We start from the raw sequence: 19,334 nt of genomic DNA, 5'->3' as shown, positions 1-19,334 counted from the left end.
TACATACAGAACTGGAAAAACTGCACAGTAGCAACAAGAAACAATATAGTTAACCAGTAAAAGGACCTGAGTAGGGACAGGCACTGTGGTGTAGCAGGTAAAGCTGCCTCCTGCAGTGCCCACTTCCCATATGGGCACCGGTTTGAGTCCTGGCTGTTTCACTTCCAATCCAGCTCTCTGCTATGACCTGGGAAAGCAATGGGAGATGGCCCAAGTCCTTAGGCTCCTGCACCCACATGGGAAGACCAGAAGGAAGCTCCTGGTTCCTGGCTTCAGATCAGCACAGCTCCGGCCATTGAGGCTATCTGGGGAGTGAACCAGCAGATGGAAGACTTCTCTCCCTCTTTCTCTCTCTCTCACTATACCTCTGCTTCTCTGCAACTGCCCTTCAAATAAATAAATAAATCTTTAAAAAATTAAGTGAAGGTACAAAAAGGAATTCACTTTGTTTGTTTCTACATAATTTACCAGAAAAAAAGGTTTATCCAAAATGATATCAACTCAGTCGTTACAACTTCTGATAGATAAAAGGAATGACAAATTATACAGAAGGTAGGAGGAAGGGATTGGGAAAATTCTATTAAAAGTTATCTGCACTATCTAAAAAATAGCATGTTACTTGAAAGTGGGTTTGGCTTATTTGATAATGTACACTGCAAACTCTTGAGAAATTATTTTAAAATATTAGAAAGCATATATCCTTGACATCTTAATAGAATGCTCAACTTTAGTGAGAAGATGTGGGCCTTTTGTATAGTGGTTAAGAGAGAGTTCTGAATGCCACCATCCCACACTGGAGTCCAGTGTTTTAGTCTTGGCTACATTCCCAATTCCCACTTTGTGCTAATGCATACCCTGGAAGGAAGTAGGTAATGATGTGATTTTTGCATCTCTGCCATCTCAATCTTTGACATAGATTAATTTCTTGGCTTATATCTTTGTCCAGGAAAATCACAATTATCACACAGGAACTTGGAGAATGAACTTGCAGATGGCAATTCCCTCTTGTTTCGCATTGTGTGTCTCTCTGCTAATAAATAAAATAGATGCATAAATCTTTTGAAAAATAAAGAGATAAGGGGCCGCCACTGTGGCACAGCGGGTTAACACCCTGGCCTGCAGCACTGGCATCCCATATGGGCTCCGGTTCAAGTCCCGGTTGCTCCTCTTCTGATCCAGCTCTCTGCTATAGCCTTGGAAAGCAGTGGAAGATGGCCCACGTCCTTGGGCCCCTGAACCCATGCAGGAGACCCAAAAGGAGCTCCTGGCTCCTGGTTTTGAATCGGTGCAGTTCCGGCCATTGCGGCCATCTAGGGAGTGAACCAGCGGATGGAAGACCTCTCTATCTCTACCTCTCTGTAATTCTGCCTTTCAAATAAATAAAATAAATCTTAAAAAAAATAAAGTGATAAGTGAGAAAACTAGGGAAACTTTATGAACAAAGACAGTGCTGGGTGTTGGGTGGAGCATTTTACACACCACTTCAGATGACCGCATCCCATATCAGAATGTCAGGTCTGAGTACAGCTTTTCCAGTTCTGATACAATTTCCCTCTAATGCATACTGTGGCAGGCAGCAGTTCATGCTTCTAGTGTTTGGATCTCTGCCACACATGTGGGAAACCTGGAAGGACTTCTTGGCTCCTGTGCTTAGCTTGAATTAACCACAATTGTTGCAGGCATTCAGAGACTAAAACATTAGATAACATCTTTCTCGGGCTGGCACCGTGCCTCAATAGGCTAATCTTCCACCTGTGGTGCCGGCACACCGGGTTCTAGTCCCAGGCAGGGCACCAGATTCTGTCCCAGTTGCTCCTCTTCCAGTCCAGCTCTCTGCTATGGCCCAGGAGTGCAGTGGAGGATGGCCCAAGTCCTTGGGCCTTGCAACCACATGGGAGACCAGGAGAAGCATCTTGCTCCTGGCTATGGATCAATGTGGTGCACTGGCCACAGCACACAGGCTGCAGCAGCCATTGGGGGGTGAATCAACAGAAAAAGGAAGACCTTTCTCTCTGTCTCTCACTCTCACTGTCCACTCCTGCCTGTCAAAAAAAATAAAAAAAAGATCTTTCTCTTCCTCTGTTTCTAGATCTTTTTCAAACAAATACAAATCAGTAAGACTTTTAGAAAGAATTATAATAAAGGGGAACCAATTTCAAATATGTTGCATATTAATCCAAATATAGCAATCATCATCTTAAATGTGTATTAACTAATTACTCCAATTAAGAGACTGACACAGTTCAATTAAGACCAAGACCCAACTTTGGATCCACAGGAAAATTATTTAAATTTAAAGAGACATGGAGGGGATTCAAGGCCATGTTGCTCAAAGGAGAATAAATTTCAACTCCATAGGAAGAATAACTTGAAAATGTACATTGTACAACATGATAACAATAGTTAATAACAATGTGTTCTACTAAGGAAAATAATGAAGAAATTAGATTTTAAGTGTTCTCATCACATAAAAGACATATGATATTTTATATATCAACTGAAGATGCATAAATATATTTTAAAGGCAAACATAAAGACATAGACTAAATATAAAAATAAGCACCATGCAGCCCCATGAAGATGCCAGTGGAAAGCAAGTATTGGCTCTTTCTGATGCCCTGTCCCCATTCTGATGTTATTTAGGGATCCTACCCAGAGTCATCTCATTAACATAGACATAGCTACCATCTGAAATGTGTGTGTTAGGCAGGAACAGAGCCAGGCCTACCATTCAGGAAATTCCAGATGTCTTAGGATCTCTGAGCCAAAAATGACAAATTCAAATAAAATTTTTATTATACCAGTCATGAAAATAATCTCAAATTTAATCTTTCTCAGCCAACAGAAGCTGATCTTCCTAGACATTGAAAATTGACAAATTATACTCTGATTAAACCAAATCTGTGGATGCAAAATGCATGTGCATTTGCTTTTCAAATCTGGCACCACTTAGCTAGGTCAGGTCTTTCTTTACCTTTACAAAAGATTTCCCTCCTGCATAAGGCAGATAGAACCTAGAGGGCATAACTCATTTCTGCCCTGCCCCTTCAATATCAGCATCAAATTAGCTGTCACTAATATGTCTCCCATAGTGGGAACTGAACTTGGGAGAAGAAATTTTAGTGTCCCAATGGGTTAGCAACATTGATGGAGGGTATACAGTAGAGATCCTTTGCCTTAGAGACATCAAATGTCCCCCTTCTTACTACTGTTCTTTAGGAAGAAACAGCCAGGGGCTGGCACTCACCTGATACTCCTAGGGATCTGGCCCCTGGAAAATCTGTCATCACCCACAACTCAGGACAAGGGAAAGAGAGGAGTGTGTTAGGGAGACATTGCCCTGTAAAGCTTCCGAGGGGATTCTCAAACTGATGACATTTTAATAAGATGTCTGCATTTAAGGGAGATAAGAAGAAATGGACAGTTTTTTAAAAATGTATTTTATTTCACAAGTAGAGCTGCAGAGACAGTCACGGAAAGATCTTCCACTAAATGGTTCACTCCTCACATGCATGCAAAAGTCAAGGTTGGCCCATGTTGAAGCCAGGAGGCTGGAATTAAATCAGATCCTCCTATGTGGGTGATTGGGACCCAAGTACTTGAACCATCACTGCCTCTTCCTCAGGTGAACATTAGGCTGGAAGCAGAGCTGGAATGCAAACCAGGGCTCTCTGAGAGGGACTGTGGGAGTCCTAGGAACATCTTAACCACTACTACAAATACCCATTTTAAACAAAGATCTCTTTACACTTGGGTGTCAGGTAAGCATTCTTAGCTTTCCTCTAATAGGATAGGTTCATAGACAGAAAATAAGTGTTTTAAAAGGTTAAGGAATTTTCTTGTGGGGAAAAAAAGACAATATTATTTTAGCAATAGTGTTTTAACTGAAGCTGAATGAAATATGCCATAAAGAAAATCATTGATGGTGTTGTGAACTTCAAGGAGCAGTTAGCATTTGGCAACATGGGAGGAGATTTGGACATTTTTACTGATTTTTTGTTTGTTTTTAAAGATTTATTTATTTATATGAAAGGCAGAGTTACAGAGAGGCAGAGAGAGAGAGAGAAACAGAAAGAGAGAGAGGGGTCTTCCATTTGCTGCTTTACTCCCCAAGTGGCTGAAATGGCCAGAGCTGGGCCAATCCAAACCCAGGAGCCAGGAGCCAGGAGCCTCTTCCAGGTCTCCCACATGAGTGCAAGGGCCAAGGATTTGGGCTATCGCCAAGTGCTTTCCCAGAGGAATTAGCAGGGAGCTGGAGCATTAGTGGAGCAGCCAGGACTGGAAACTGCACCCATTTGGGATACCAGCACTGCAGGCAGCAGCTTTACTCACTATGCCAGGGAAATGGCCCTGAGATCTTTTTTTTTTTTTTTGGGGGGGGGTGGGGGGCAGGCTTCATACTCTTTATTGAATATAGTTTATCCCTCTGAAACTCTTTGGGACTAGCTCTGTGACACAGTGGGTTAACACCCTGGCCTGAAGTGCCAACATCCCATATGGGTGCAGGTTCAAGACCCAGCTACTCCACTCTGATCAATCTCTGCAATGGCCTGGGAAAGCAGTAGAAGACGGCCCAAGTGCTTGGGCCCCTGCACCCATGTGGGAAACCCAAAGGAAGCTCCTGGCTCCTGGCTTTGGATCGATGCAGCTCCAGCTATGTGGTCAATTGAGAAGTGAACGATCCAATGGAAGACCGACCTCTCTCTCTCTCTCTCTCTTTCTCTGCCTCTCCTCTCTCTGTATAACTCTGACTTTCAGATAAATAAATAAATCTTTTTTTTAAGAAAAAAAAAAGAAACTCATGGGGAACTTTAATTCCAAGTATAAGAACATAATCGATGGGACCAAGTGGAATATTCCAAGTAATGATTAGGCTCAATCTATTCATATGATTAATGGACTATCTCCAGAGGATCTGCTGTAGAAGCCACTTTGCCCTGGCCACACCAGCACTCCCTTTATTTGGCCACATGGTTTCTGCGGCACCCCAAGCCTCTGCCAACAAGAAGCCATCGCCAGATGCTACCTCGCAACCTTGAGCAGAACCTTGAGTCAAATAACACCCTTTTTTCATAATTTACCCGGTTTGAGATCTTGTGTTATTATTAACATAAAGCTACGCAGGGCCCTAGGAAGAGCTACACTGAAAGGACCGGGTTACTGACATTAAACCTTGTTTGCAATTCAGGAGACTCCGGTCATCCCTAAAGAGAAAGGTGGGACAGAGGACCCGCAAATCAGCTTCTCACTCACGTGACAGCCAGATCTGAAGTCTGAATTCTAAGTTCCTTCCTGTCCTCATCAACAATGTTGGCGGATTCGGGGCTCCAGAGCTGAGCCACAGTCACTGCAAACAGGGCCAGGACAAGACCCTCAGGGCTGCGGCTGTGGCCCAGCTCACATCCTGCGGGCCTGACGGGACTGGACCTCACTCACCATTTTCCAGCTTTTGAGGAGTCCCGGTCCTGAGGTCTCTGTAAGAGGGAGCGGAAAGGCTGACCACGGGAGGCCGCGACCAGGAGCAGAGCCCGGAAGCAAAGAATGGCGGAGCCCAGAAAGAAGATTCACACAGCGTTGCCCAGGCCAACCTGCTTGGGTAGGTCACACAATGGCGCGCACTTATGGCGTCAGAGGAGACGCAGCCAATCAGATGCATCCTGCGGGCCTTGGGACTGTGCTGTGTTGGGGGAATACGGTGGGCGCCTTGGGCTCAAGTTTGAAGCTGTCTCTCCTCTTCCTGGGACAGGACACTCCCACAGCAAAGGGGGCCGACACCTTCCAGACCATCTCCTGAAATACTTCCCTGTTCCATTGTCTGATCCTGTGATTCGGGGCTCCTTAAACGTTTTCCGTGAGTTACGGTTTACGCAGTGTTTGGGCTCTAGGTCTTTTCTTTATATTCTTGTTTTTATTTTTCTGTGAGTTTGAGATTTTTAGTACTGATTTGCAAACGGTTGAGTATTATTTCTTGGTCTCATTGATCTGTCTAGAGATTTGTTTCCTAGTCTGTATTTTGTCCTTCAAAAATGTTGCCGCTCTCGGTCCTTCTCTCCTGTGCTCTCTTGGCCTCTCTTGGCTTCTCTCCTCTCTCTTCTCCCTCCTCTGTCTGTCTCTCTTACAGTCTCCTCTCTTTTTCCTTCGCCTCCCCTTCACTCCAGTCTGTAGGGTGTTCCCCAATAAACCCTTTCCCTTACTCTGGTGTCCGGTGTGTTTTGCGATGGCTAACATTAATATATAACATTGGTGCCGTGACTCGGATAGACTCATATTGGTAATCCAGCGTCCCCCAGTGCTCTGGGGTCCTGGATTTCTGCCAGTCGCAAAGCACACCTCCGGAACTCTTTCCAAGCCACTGAACGCTCTGCGATCTCCATCCACACATCGGCCTTCCGAATTTTGAGATCACTTTAAATGATACTGTCAAAAGGCTACATGCTGGAGCGCCGCGTGGGTCAGCCTGCGCACCTCCGGCATGGCAGACTTCTCCAGACCTGCGGCCTCCATTCTGTCTCTCAACCCGGAGAAAGACGCACAGTTTCGGAAGGAGGAGGAGCAATCCGCAAGCACGTCACCCAGAAAAAAAAGCAAGAAACCCTTACTCCTGGAGTAATCTATGTGGGCCACCTACCTCCAACACTTTATGAAACCCAGATTCAAGAGTATTTCTCCCAGTGTGGCACTGTTACAAGATTCCGACTGTCCAGAAGCAAAAGGACTGGAAATAGCAGAGGCTATGCCTTTGTGGAGTTTGAGTCTGAGGCTGTTGCCAAGATAGTTGCTGATACAATGAACAACTACCTTTTTGGTGAAAGGCTCTTGGTGTGTCATTTTATGCCACCTGAAAAAGTACATAAGGAACTTTTTAAAGCATGGAATGTTCCATTTCATCAGCCATCATACCCATCAGTGAAATGGTATAGTCGGAATCGGACACTTCTACAAAAGCTACGGATGGAGGAGCGATTTAAAAAGAAAGAAAAACTACTCAGAAAGAAATTAGCTAAAAAGGGAATTGATTATGATTTTCCCTCATTGATTTTACAGAAAGGGAAAAATGTTGGAAGCATTGATCTTCAGAACTCTACAAATGGCCAGGTGGTAAATGTACCTTCAAAGAAGAAGAAAACTTCTGGCATACCCAAGAAGAAAAAAAAGACTTCAGGTACTGATAACACTCCTGAGAAGACTGTGGACAGCCAGGGCCCCACACCAGTTTGCACACCATCATATTTGGAGAGACAAAAATCTGAAGCAGCTGAAATGAAAGATGATGAGAAATAGTTTTCAGACAGCCTGTATCTGATGTAAAAGAAGAAACACAAGAGACTCAAACAACTGCACGTTCAGGGAAGAAAAGATGAAGAAAAAGCAATCTATGATTCTGAGTGTATTTTGTATAATATATCTTCTAGAAAATGTAAAAAAAAAAAGCTACATGCTTTTGTTTCTATCTCATTACAAAATTTCAAGACATTACTCACAGTGATTACATATTTTTAAATGATGTTTCCTTTTTATTTGTTACGTCACATTAACTGTCTAAACTATTGTTTTATAAATAACAAATTTCCATTCATTTTGGCTTTAAATTATGAGCATTAAAGGGAAAAAGCTCTATAAGATTCAAAAAAAAAAAAATGTTGCCTTTTTTTTTTCTTGTGCCTAGTAACACCCTTCATTGTATATATTGCTCTTGAACCCAAGAATCTTGCTTAATCCTCTCATCAGTTTATATTTGGTTATGTTCTATTATATATATCAAGGTTTTCTTGGTGAAAAATTGACCCTTTTACCTAATATTTCCTGTTCCTCAGTCAGTTTCCCTGACTATACCTCCAGAACAATGTCGATGAGACAGAAGGAGAGGTAGATCCTTGTCCAAGTTCTTCCCTGTTCCATTTAACCTATATCCGGGCTCCTTCATCTCCAACACTTCTTCTTACAGAGTAACTTTTGGCAGTTTTGGGTACCACCCTGTGTCTTTCCAAAGCTGCTGCTTCTGTCAGGTGTCTATGCTATTGACCTGTACCCTGTGTCTTCCTTTGGCTCTGGGCCTCTATGAATCCAATCCAGCCCACTATCTGCATCCCAGTGGTTTTGTATGTTGTCACATCAGTTGTGCCTCAAATGTCCCCACATTGTGTGACAATTTGTTTATCTGTTCATCTACTGCAGGGCATCTTGGTTTCATACCTGTGAAATCCAATATGAATAAAACTATTGCATTTATGTTCAAGCTGGATAGTGTGGAATATGTATTTTCACATAAACTGGGTAAATTATATGGACATCTTTGCTGCATTGTATGGTGACACTATTGAAGACTTCACAATCACACCTCCAGATGTCTTGTAAAGTACCCTTATATATTCTGACCAATAATGAATGTGATTTTTGTTTTTTCGATATTCTTGTCGATATTCTTTTACACTGCTGTGTTTATTTGTTTATTATATCTATCTCAAAAATATTAGTGCTTAATGCTGGTTTAATTTGAGTTCTTTCTTTACAGTCCTTTCTCTTATCTCATAATTTTATGTGCTTTTTTCTAATCTGCATATATTCAATGTAAAGACAATTCTTAATTTGCTGTTTTTAAATTTGATAATTTGTCACCTCATTGCTGAGTTTTACAAAGTCTTTATTAATTTTTCATTCAATGACTGCTGCTATTGTTAAATATATATTTATTTATTTACTTATTTGAAAGGTCGAGTTACTGAGAGGAAAAGACAGAAAGAAATATCTTTGACCCACTGCTTCACTTCCAAAATTGCTGCAATGGCCAGGATTGGGTTAATTCAGGAGCTTTATCTCAATTTCGTTCATGGATACAGAGGTCTAAATACTTAAGCAATCCTCCACTGCTTTTCCATATATATTAGCAGGGAGCTGGATTGGAAATGGAGCATTCAGGACACAAATGGCATAGCAATATGTGGCTTCACCCAACATCCTGTAATACCAGCCCCACATATATACTTTGCTAATATTCTCTCCCAGGATAAGATGTATTTTTCATTATTTTAAAAAATTCTTTTTGAATATAAGACATTTTTAATTTAATAGAATACATGTTACATGACCAGCATTGTAGCAGAACAGGTAAAGCCATTGCCTGTGGTTTTGGCATGCCCTATGGACACTAGCACAAGTCCTGGCTGCTTCACTTCTATTTCAGTTCATTGATAATGGCCCAGGAAAGCAACCAAATATGACACAAGTGTTTGGGCCCCATTACCCATATGAGAGACCTTGATGAAGCTCCTGGCTGCTGGCTTCAGCCTGGCCAAATGCTGGTTGTTATAACCACTTGAGGAATGAACCAGCATATGGAAGAAATATCTCTCTCTCACTCTTTCTCTCTCTGTCACCCTCTATCTCCCTCTGTGTGTGTGTGTATAATTCTGACTTTCAAATTAAATAAATCTTTATAAAACTAAAGTTTGCATTATATTTTTATTGATCATATATTCAGTGTTGCATATAAAACTAATGCAATTAATTTCTTTTTTCATTTTACCTATGTAAAAGTCTATTCACTATATTGAATGAGTTTATATGTTAGGTCCAAAATATGTATCTCTGTTTTCTTCTCCACTTGGTCATCCAAGAGCACTATATCCAATTGTTACAAAAATTACATATTCATCAAGGGCCAGCACTGTGGCATAGTGGCACAGCCACTGCCTGGGATGCTGGCATCTCATATGGGCACTGATGCATGTCCTGGTTTCTCCTCTTCCGATACAGCTCTCTATTATGGCCTGGGAAAGCAGTAGAGGAAGGCCCAAGTGCTTGGACCTGCGCACTGATGTAGTAGACCTGGAAGAAGCTCCTGGTTCTTGGCTTTGGATCAACACAGCTCTGTCCATTGTGGACATTTGGGGAGTGAACCAGTGGATGGAAGACCTTTCTCTCTGTTTTTCCATTTCTCTGCTTGTAACTGTATTGCTCAAAAAAATCTTAAAAGGAATACATGTTCTTCTCTGTACCTTTCACCAAGATCAGATAAGTATAAATATTTACCTCCATATATTTATGCCATCCCCTTTAGCCACATTTCTTCTTTACCCAACATCATGATCTTTTGATTACTGTATGTTTATAATAAAACATGAAATCAATAAATGTTTATTCCTCAGATTTACTATTATTCAATAATGTCTGCAGTTTACAAATTTTGAAAAATGTTGATCATTGTCTACAAGACAGCTTACTGGAATTTTTATTGGACCATGCTGAATCTTTTGGTTCATGTGGGAAGAATGAATACCTTAATACTATTGTGTTTTTCAGATTAAGACATAAAATCCATTGATTTAGGTTTTTTTCATAATTTTCCCCATACATTTTGTATGTATTTTCATGGATTTATACTTCATAACATTTCTTCCTCCTCCTCCTCCTCTTTTCATCTTCCTCCTCCTCTTCCTCCTCATTCAGTTTCTGCCTCTGCTTTTTCTGCTTCCTCTTTTCTATCTCATCATATGTCTGTATTTCTATTTATATATCTAGCTTCCCTTTCCCTTGTTTCTCTTTTTTCTGTATTGTTAATAATATTGCTTTCTGGGCCAGTGCTGTGGTGTAGAGGGTTAAAACCCTGGCCTAAAGCACTGGCATCCCATATGGGTGCTAGTTCAAGACCTTTCTGCTCCACTTCTGATCTGGCTCTCTGTAATAGCCTTGGAAAGCAGTAGAAGATGGCCCAAGTCCTTGGGCCCCTGCACTGCCATGGGACACCCAGAGGAAGCTCCTGGCTCCTAGCTTCAGATTGACACAGCTCTGGCCATTGTGGCCAAGTGGGGAGTGAACCATCAGAAGGAAGACCTCTCTCTCTCTGCCTTTGCTCTCTCTGAGTAACTCCAATTTTCAAATAAAAACAAATAAAATCTTGGATTGGCTTATTTCACTCAGCATAATGTTTTCCAAATTCCTAACAGGGATCACTTTTCAGTTAAAATTTAAACACCTAAGAAAAATTCTGTGTTAATTACAGAGTTCAACCAACGGTACTAGAACAAAAAGAATACTAAAATGGATAAAGTATTACATTGTACATCAACCATCAGGACTAGAGCTGATCAAGTCACTGTTTCTCATAGTGTCCATTTCATTTCAACAAGTTTCCCCTTTGGTGCTCAGTTAGTTGTCGCTGATCAGGGAGAACATATGATATTTATCCCTTTGGGACTGGCTTAATTCACTCAGCATGATGTTTTCCAAATTCCTCCATCTTGTTGCAAATGCCCGCTTTAAATTGTTTTTGACTGCTGTATAGTATTCTATAGAGTACCTGTCCCATAATTTCTTTATCCAGTCTACTGTTGATGGGTATTTGGGTTGGTTCCAGGTCTTAGCTATTGTGAATTGAGCTGCAATAAACATTAATATGCAGACAGCTTGTTTGTTTGCCAATCTCATTTCCTTTGGATAAATTCCAAGGAGTGGGATGGCTGGGTTGAATGGTAGGGTTATCTTCAGGTTTCTGAGGAATCTCCAGACTGACTTCCATAGTGGCTTAACCAATTTGCATTCCCACCAACAGTGGGTTAGTGTCCCTTTTTCCCCACCTCCTCTCCAGCATCTATTGTTGGTAGATTTCTGAATGTGAGCCATTCTAACTGGGGTGAGGTGGAACCTCATTGTGGTTTCGATTTGCATTTCCCTGATTGATAGTGATCTTGAACATTTTTTCATGTGTCTGTGGGCCATTTGGATTTCCTCTTTTGTAAAATGTCTGTTGAGGTCCTTGGCCCATCTCTTAAGTGGGTTGTTTGTTTTGATGTTGTGGAGTTTCTTGATTTCTTTGTAGATTCTGGTGATCAACCCTTTATCAGTTGCATAGTTTGCAAATATATTTTCCCATTCTGTCGGTTGTCTCTTCACTTTCCTGACTGTTTCTTTTGCAGTACAGAAACTTCTCAATGTGATGCAATCCCAAATGTTAATTTTGGCTTTGACTGCCTGTGCTTCTGGGGTGTTTTCCAAGAAGTCATTGCCGGTACCTATATCTTGCAGGGTTTCTCCAATGCTCTCTAATAATTTGATGGTGTCAGGTCGTAGATTTAAGCCTTTAATCCACGTTGAGTTGATTTTTGTGTAAGGTGAAAGGTAGGGGTCTTGCTTCATGATTCTGCATGTGGAAATCCAATTTTCCCAGCACCATTTATTGAATAGACTGTCCTTACTCCAGGGATTGGTTTTGGATCCTTGATCAAATATGAGTTGGCTGTAGATGTTTGGATTGATTTCTGGTGTTTCAATTCTGTTCTATTGGTCTATCCATCTGTTTCTGTACCAGTACCATGCTGTTTTGATAACAACTGCCCTGTAGTATGTCCTGAAATCTGGTATTGTGATGCCTCCAGCGTTGTTTTTGTTGTACAAGATTGCTTTAGCTATTCGAGGTCTCCTGTGTCTCCATATAAATTTCAGCATCATTTTTTCCAGATCTGAGAAGAAGGTCTTGATTGGTATCGCATTAAATCTGTAAATTGCTTTTGGGAGAATGGACATTTGGATGATATTGATTCTTCCAATCCATGAGCATGGAAGATTTTTCCATTTCTTGGTATCCTCTTCTATTTCTTTCTTTAAGGTTTTGTAATTTTCATCGTAGAGATCTTTAACGTCCTTGGTTAAGTTTATTCCAAGGTATTTGATTGTTTTTGTAGCTATTGTGAATGGGATTGATCTTAGAAGTTCTTCCTCAGCCATGGCATTGCCTGTGTATACAAAGGCTGTTGATTTTTGTGCATAGATTTTATACCCTGCTACTTTGCCAAACTCTTCTATGAGTTCCAATAATCTATTAGTAAAGTTCTTTGGGTCCCTTAAATAAAGAATCATATCATCTGCAAAGTGGGATAGTTTGAGTTCTTCCTTCCCAATTTGTATCCCTTTAATTTCTTTTTCTTGCCTAATAGCTCTGGCTAGAAATTCAGAATTATATTGAATAGCAGTGGTGAGAGTGGGCATCCCTGTCTGGTACCAGATCTCAGTGGAAATGCTTCCAACTTTTCCCCATTCAAAAGAATGTTGGCTGTGGGTTTTTCATAGATTGCTTTGATTGTATTGAGGAATGTTCCTTCCATACCCAGTTTGCTTAGAGTTTTCATCATGAACGGGTGTTGTATTTTATCAAATGCTTTCCTTGTTCTCTTTGATAGGTGACAACTAACTGAGCACCAAAAAGGAAACCTGTTAAAGTGAAATGAACACTAGGAGAAACGGTGACTTGATCAGCCATCACCCTGACTGTTGATGAGCAACTTGATATGTTATCCCTCTTAGTATTTTTCTTGTTTGTTCTACTTAATACTTTTTGTTGAATACTGTAATCAATACACAATTCTTCTTAAGTGCTGAAACTTAACTGAAAAGTGATCACTGTTAAATATAAGAGTGGGAATAAGAGAGGGAAGAGATGTGCAATTCGGGACATGCTCAAGCTGACTTACCTCAAACGGTAGAGTTAGAAACATACCAGGGGATTCCAATTCAATCCCATCAAGGTGGCATGTACCAAAGCCATCTCACTAGTCCCAGTGATCAATTTCTGTTCACAATAGATCATAATGATAGGACTAAGAACCAAAGGGATCACATAAACAAGACTAGTGTCTGCAAATACTAGCTGATAGAATCAAAAAGGGAGAGAATGATCCAACATGGGAAGTGAGATACACAGAAGACCCATAGAATGGCAGATGTCCTAACAGCACTCTGGCCTCAGAATCAGCCCTTAAGGCATGCAGATCTGGCTGAAAAGCCCATGAGAGTATTTCAGGCATGGAAAGCAAGACACTCTGGGGGAAAAAAAAAAAAAAAACTAAATGAAAGATCTCTGCAAGTGAGATCCCAGTGGAAAGAACGGGTCATCAAAGGAGGTACCTTTCTCTGAAGGGAGGAGAGAACTTCCACTTTGACCATGGCCTTGTCTAAATATGATCAGAGTCGGTGAACTCAGGGGGCTTCCATAGCCTTGGCAGCTCATGGCAAGAGCCTAGGGTGATTACTGATGCCATAAACAAGATGTCAACAACAGGAGTCACTGTGCACTTACTCCTCATGTAGGATCTTTGTCCTTAGTGTGCTGTACATTGAGATTTAATGCTATAACTAGTACTCAAACAGTATTTTTCACTTTATGTTTCTGTGTGGGAGCAAACTGTTGAAATCTTAATGTATGCTAAACTGATCTTCTGTATATAAAGAGAAACAAAAATGAATCTTGATGTGAATGGAAGGGGAGAGGGAGTGGGAAAGTGGAGGGTAGCGGGTGGGAGGGACGTTATGGGGGGGAAGCCATTGTAATCCATAAGCTGTACTTTGGAAATTTATATTCATTAAATAAAAGTTAAAAAAAAAGAAAAAAAAAACAAATAAAATCTTAAAAAAATATTGCTTCCATTTCAATTTCCAGTTGTTCATTGTTGGTATTTACAATAGTAGTTTATTTTGTATATGAACAGTTAATTCATTTCCTATTATCTTCATCAAATCTCATTGTGATTGGGATTATGTGATCTACGTCTTCTTGAAACCTTAAAATGACATTGAACTATCAGTATATTAATGACTTAGAGAGGACATGGGATGAGAACCCAGGACTACCCCTTAAACAAAGTGTCTTATTGTCCTGCTCTGTGCCTCATGGCTGGCAGAGGCTGTGCTAATCTGCTTTCCTGAGTGATGTAGCTTGAATGCATATATTTGGTTTGGAACATTCACTCCTTTCCTAGTTACTGCTAAATTCTTCTAATGTGGAGTGTAGATTGCAGGTGGTTTATATAACAACTGTCTTCAAAAAATACATTTAGACTGACTGCCTGGCTTGATATTTAGTTGGTAGACACTGACCCACAGAATTTTCATTTAAATGCATGTGCATTATCCCTTCAGATTTGAAAAAGGAAAACCTAATACTGTACATAGATGGCATGGCAATGAAAAATACATTCCATGAAATATGGAAGTCTTACCTTTCATCATTGTGTGGCACAATTGTGAAAAACAGGCATGTATAATACAACAAATTAGCATACTAGAGCTGGACATAAATTCACATTAAGGTCTGATTTATATATAATAGTCTATGGATAGACATGGAATTTATGTAGTTAAGTTTTGTACATACACTTGAACATGAAAATAAACTAAGTATTGCCTTAAGAACCATATTATTGAAGAATGAAATTGAAGATCAAGAATGGTAGAACAAAGTCTACATGACAGTCATCTCTGTTTTTATTTTCTGCCATTACACAAATAGTAGTACTCATATAGAGAAATTTCCACAAGGTTGTTTTATGGAAAGCTGTTTTTCCAATTATGAGAAATCAAATCATTTGTTTTACATTGCATTTCTTTCTAAGTAAAGTGCTATCAATTACCTTCATGAAAATTCAATTTGCAAGAGAATTTATAAGAAAAGACAAGGAGAAAATGTGGAAAACTGTTTTTGAGTTTTTATCTTCTGGAAGTATCCAAATTGGAGATATGTTTAATTTATTCTTAAAGATGTAGTTACTTAATTGGAAGACAGTGTTCTTTTTGTTTTTTAAAAGATTTATTTATTTATTTGAAAGTCTCGGAGAGAAACAGAGGCAGAGAGAGAGAGAGGTCTTTCATCCAATGGTTCACTCCCCAATTGGCTGCAACAGCCGGAGCTGTGCCAATCTGAAGCCAGGAGCTAGGAGCTTCTGGGTCTCCCATGTGGGTGCAGGGGCCCAAGGACTTGGGCCATCTTCTACTGCTTTCCCAGGCCATAGCAGAGAGGTGGATCTGTAGTGGAGCATCTGAGTTTCGAACCAGCACCCATATGGGATGGGGCACCTCAGGCCAGGGCGTTAATGCACTGCACCACAGCACCAGCCCCATGGAAGAGAGTGTTTCAGGGAGAGAGGGAGAGACAGATGGAGAGAGAGAGAGAGAGAGAGAGAGAGAGAGAGAGAGAGAGAGAGAGATGGACACACACACACACACACACACCCCACATCTTCCATCTGTTGGTTCACTACTCAATAGGTTGTAATATCCAGGGCTAGGTCAGGCCAAAACCAGGAGTCTGAATTTCCATCCATCTCTCTCTTGTAGGTGGCTGGGGCCCAAGTACTCAAGTCATCCTCTGTTTCTTTCCCAGGTGCATTAGCAGGGCCATGGATGAGAAGTGGAGCAGTCAGTACTCCAAATGGGGCTCATATGAAATGCCATCACCATAGGTGGTGACTTAACCCACTGTGCCACAATGTCAGCCCCAGGAAATATTTTTAAATAAGTGTAATAATTTACCTCTTAACAATGTTACCATGTTTCATATGTGTGCATTTGGGAAATATTTATAAATAGTTAAACAGACAAACTGCACACAGTCTTGGGTTTATTCTTGTCCTTTTGGGATAATGGCTCAAGAGCAGTTTATCCCCAACACTGTAACCCAGAGCCACTCTCACTGCTTTTGTGCTTTATTCTAATGAGTAAACACACTTCACGTGCTCCACAAATGGAAATTATTGGAACGTGTGTATTGGACTCTGCATACTGAAAATGACCATGCACTAAAACCCCCAACTCAGTGAAGTGTAAATCATTTGGTCAATCCTGAGCCTGACCACAAGGGCTTGAGAACCATAGGAAGCATACAGGGACTACAGCTCACAAACTTGTCATTTGGAGACTACAAAGGGAGAGAACATGTTTCTGCAACTTGAGGTGGCAGTAGCAAATCTTGTGATATTTCCCAGAAGCATAGTAGCTGCTTCTCTCCTCTGAGGAAGTTTCCTTTTTCCAGGACTTTCCAAAATTCACAATTTCTGGTTTGCCTGCATTCAGTACTGAAGTCTGCTGAACACTTTTCTAGATGACAAATAATTGTTGTCATCATAGCATCCATTGTGACCTGGAGGATGGATGGGCTCTGTGGAAACATTTGTTCCAGCTAGGAAACTGCATTTGAGTGAGAAGAGACTTTGTGGGGCTAAGGCCGTGTTTCAGAACATGAGGAACACTGCCTTTGTGTTATGCAACTGTGGGCACATCCCTTGCCAAGTACTCACAGTCACAAGGACCAGTCTCAAAGCTGACAGGCCTTCTTCATGCTGGGCACAGGAACAGATCTCAGTGTGCTGGGTCCTTTCATTATTGTGGTGTCATTGCACCCTTTGCTGGCTAGATACTTCCATAGTCTCAGCAGGAAGATGTGCACAGATTTCACTTGTATACCAGGCAGTGTGTTTTCTTGGGAATAGGAGTTACAGAGTCACTCCAAAGACACCACTCCATTCTGCCACATATATGTAGGTTGCTGAATATCACAAATTAAGTATTTCCATTGCAATAAAATTTCAGACAATAGTAATATTTTGAGGCATAACTCTGGATGCTAAGGCAATATGAAGTGTGGACCAAGCTTTGAAAATTTGGTTAAGGAAAATCAGGTTGAGAGTAGAAATTCCTGTCATTCTAGCATTGATTAAAGAAGAGGTGTGCTCTCAACACATTGAGGGCATTTCTGGTTTTTGAGAGATTTATTTTTATTTATTTGAGATACAGAGTTACATAGAGGCAGAAAGAGAAAGAGAGAGAGAGGAGAGAGAGAGAGAGAGAGAGAGAGAGAGAGAGAGAGAGAGAGAGAGAGAGAGAGAGAATCTTCTATCCATTGGATTACTCCCTAAATTGGGTGGAACTGGGCTACAATGAAACTGGAAGCCAAGAACTCCATCTGTATCTCCTATATGGACCTAAGAAAGTGGGTCATCTGCTGCTTTCCCAGGCATGTTAGCAGGGAGCTGGATCAGAAGTGGATCAGCCAGGACTTGAATTTGAGCCCATATGGGATACTGGTGTTGCAGGTGACAGCTAAATCTGCTTGTTCCATTTCTATGAGCCTGATTCCTTGATGACAGTATTGCTAAAGATGTGTAGTATCCTTAGTATCTTGATATACAAATATGCACATTGTAGCTGAGTAATGTGTCACTTGAAAATGCATTTTCTGCTGTGTTTGCCCATGTTTGATTCACTTGCACACTGAAAATTACACATGCATTTACAAATGCTAAAAACCATAAGTGGTACAAAATGTAGGTGCCAAGGTAGCAGTGTATGGCACTTCTGCACAAGCCAATAAGACTATGCCCTACTTACACCCTGATGAGAATTGGAAAGTATGCGAGGGTTTCTGAGGGTTTTACTATGTAAGGAAATAAGACCTCAGGGCAAAAATTCACATAGGAGAGCACAAGGAGACTTATATATGAAAGACTCCAATTCACTGGAGCTTCTGGATGAGAAAATAAGTAAAGCAACACCCTTAGATGAATGAAAACCGCTGCAATCCTGATTCACATGTTCAAATATGTAAGGGAAATAAGAAGCAATCATTGTGATTAGAAAACTCAGTAACCAATCCATCTGGGGCTATTCCACTTTAGGTGACAGTTATCATTGGCTGACGTCCTTCCTGAGGGTGGAGAGCCAGAGGTAGCAAGAAGAATAAAACATTTAACACAGTCTTGGTACAAATATTGCCACACATGCCCATTTTAACACATACATGCACACACTCATGCATAAAATTAGCTCATGAAGGTAACACAAATTTTAGGTACACTGATGCTGTTGGTTACTGGTAATTGTACTCAGGAGTAGAGTAAACATTTAGGAACTATTTTTGTCATAGATTTTTGTAGTTACAGTATGCAGAAGACCTTTGTGGATTCATGGAGCAGGATTATTAATGCATGAGTGCTGGGCATGGGAATGTAGAGGGGTTGTCAGAAAAGATTGGATTTAAGTTGGATCTGAGGAAGAAACAGTGTGTGTTTAGAGAACTAGCTGTTAATGGAACTTGGAATAAGTATATTTTCACAATGCAGATGTGTTTGAGTGTACTGTTTAAATTGAGCACTTGATTTAGAAGTTTTCTTGGAGATATACAAGAAAAATATTTTTGTACGTTTTCCAGTGGCACAAAGTGTTGCATATATTTTGATAAAATGTCCAAGCCTTTTGAAAATAAGGAGTTGTGCATCATGATGCAGAATATTAAGCTATATCTCTGGATGCCTACATCCCATATCAGAGTGCCAGATCAATTCCAGCTACTTTGCTTCTAACATTTCCTGCTAATGCATCCTGAGAGGTGAAAGTTGATTAACCAAATGCTTGGGTCCAGCTACCTAAGTAAGAGACCTAGATGTAGTTTCATATTCCTTACATTTTCTCACCCAGTCCTGCCTATATTTGGGTATTTGGAAATGGAACTAGTGGATGAGGAATTCCTTCCTGCCCCTATCTCTCTCTGTATAATTCTTTCAAATAACAAAAAA

General features: G+C 40.7%; 1 pseudogene; it reads left to right on the top strand.

The window, feature by feature from the left end:
* Positions 1-6,457: 6,457 nt before the first annotated feature.
* Positions 6,458-7,379, top strand: LOC138845234 (MKI67 FHA domain-interacting nucleolar phosphoprotein pseudogene; annotated as a pseudogene).
* The last annotated feature ends 11,955 nt before the right edge of the window (positions 7,380-19,334 follow it).

Source organism: Oryctolagus cuniculus, chromosome Y (genome assembly GCF_051225735.1).
Source record: "Oryctolagus cuniculus isolate XC-2025 breed Fujian yellow rabbit chromosome Y, ASM5122573v1, whole genome shotgun sequence".
NCBI lineage: Eukaryota > Metazoa > Chordata > Mammalia > Lagomorpha > Leporidae > Oryctolagus > Oryctolagus cuniculus.
The sequence above is the reverse complement of the archived record's forward strand: the minus strand, read 5'-3'. Positions and strand labels throughout refer to the sequence as shown.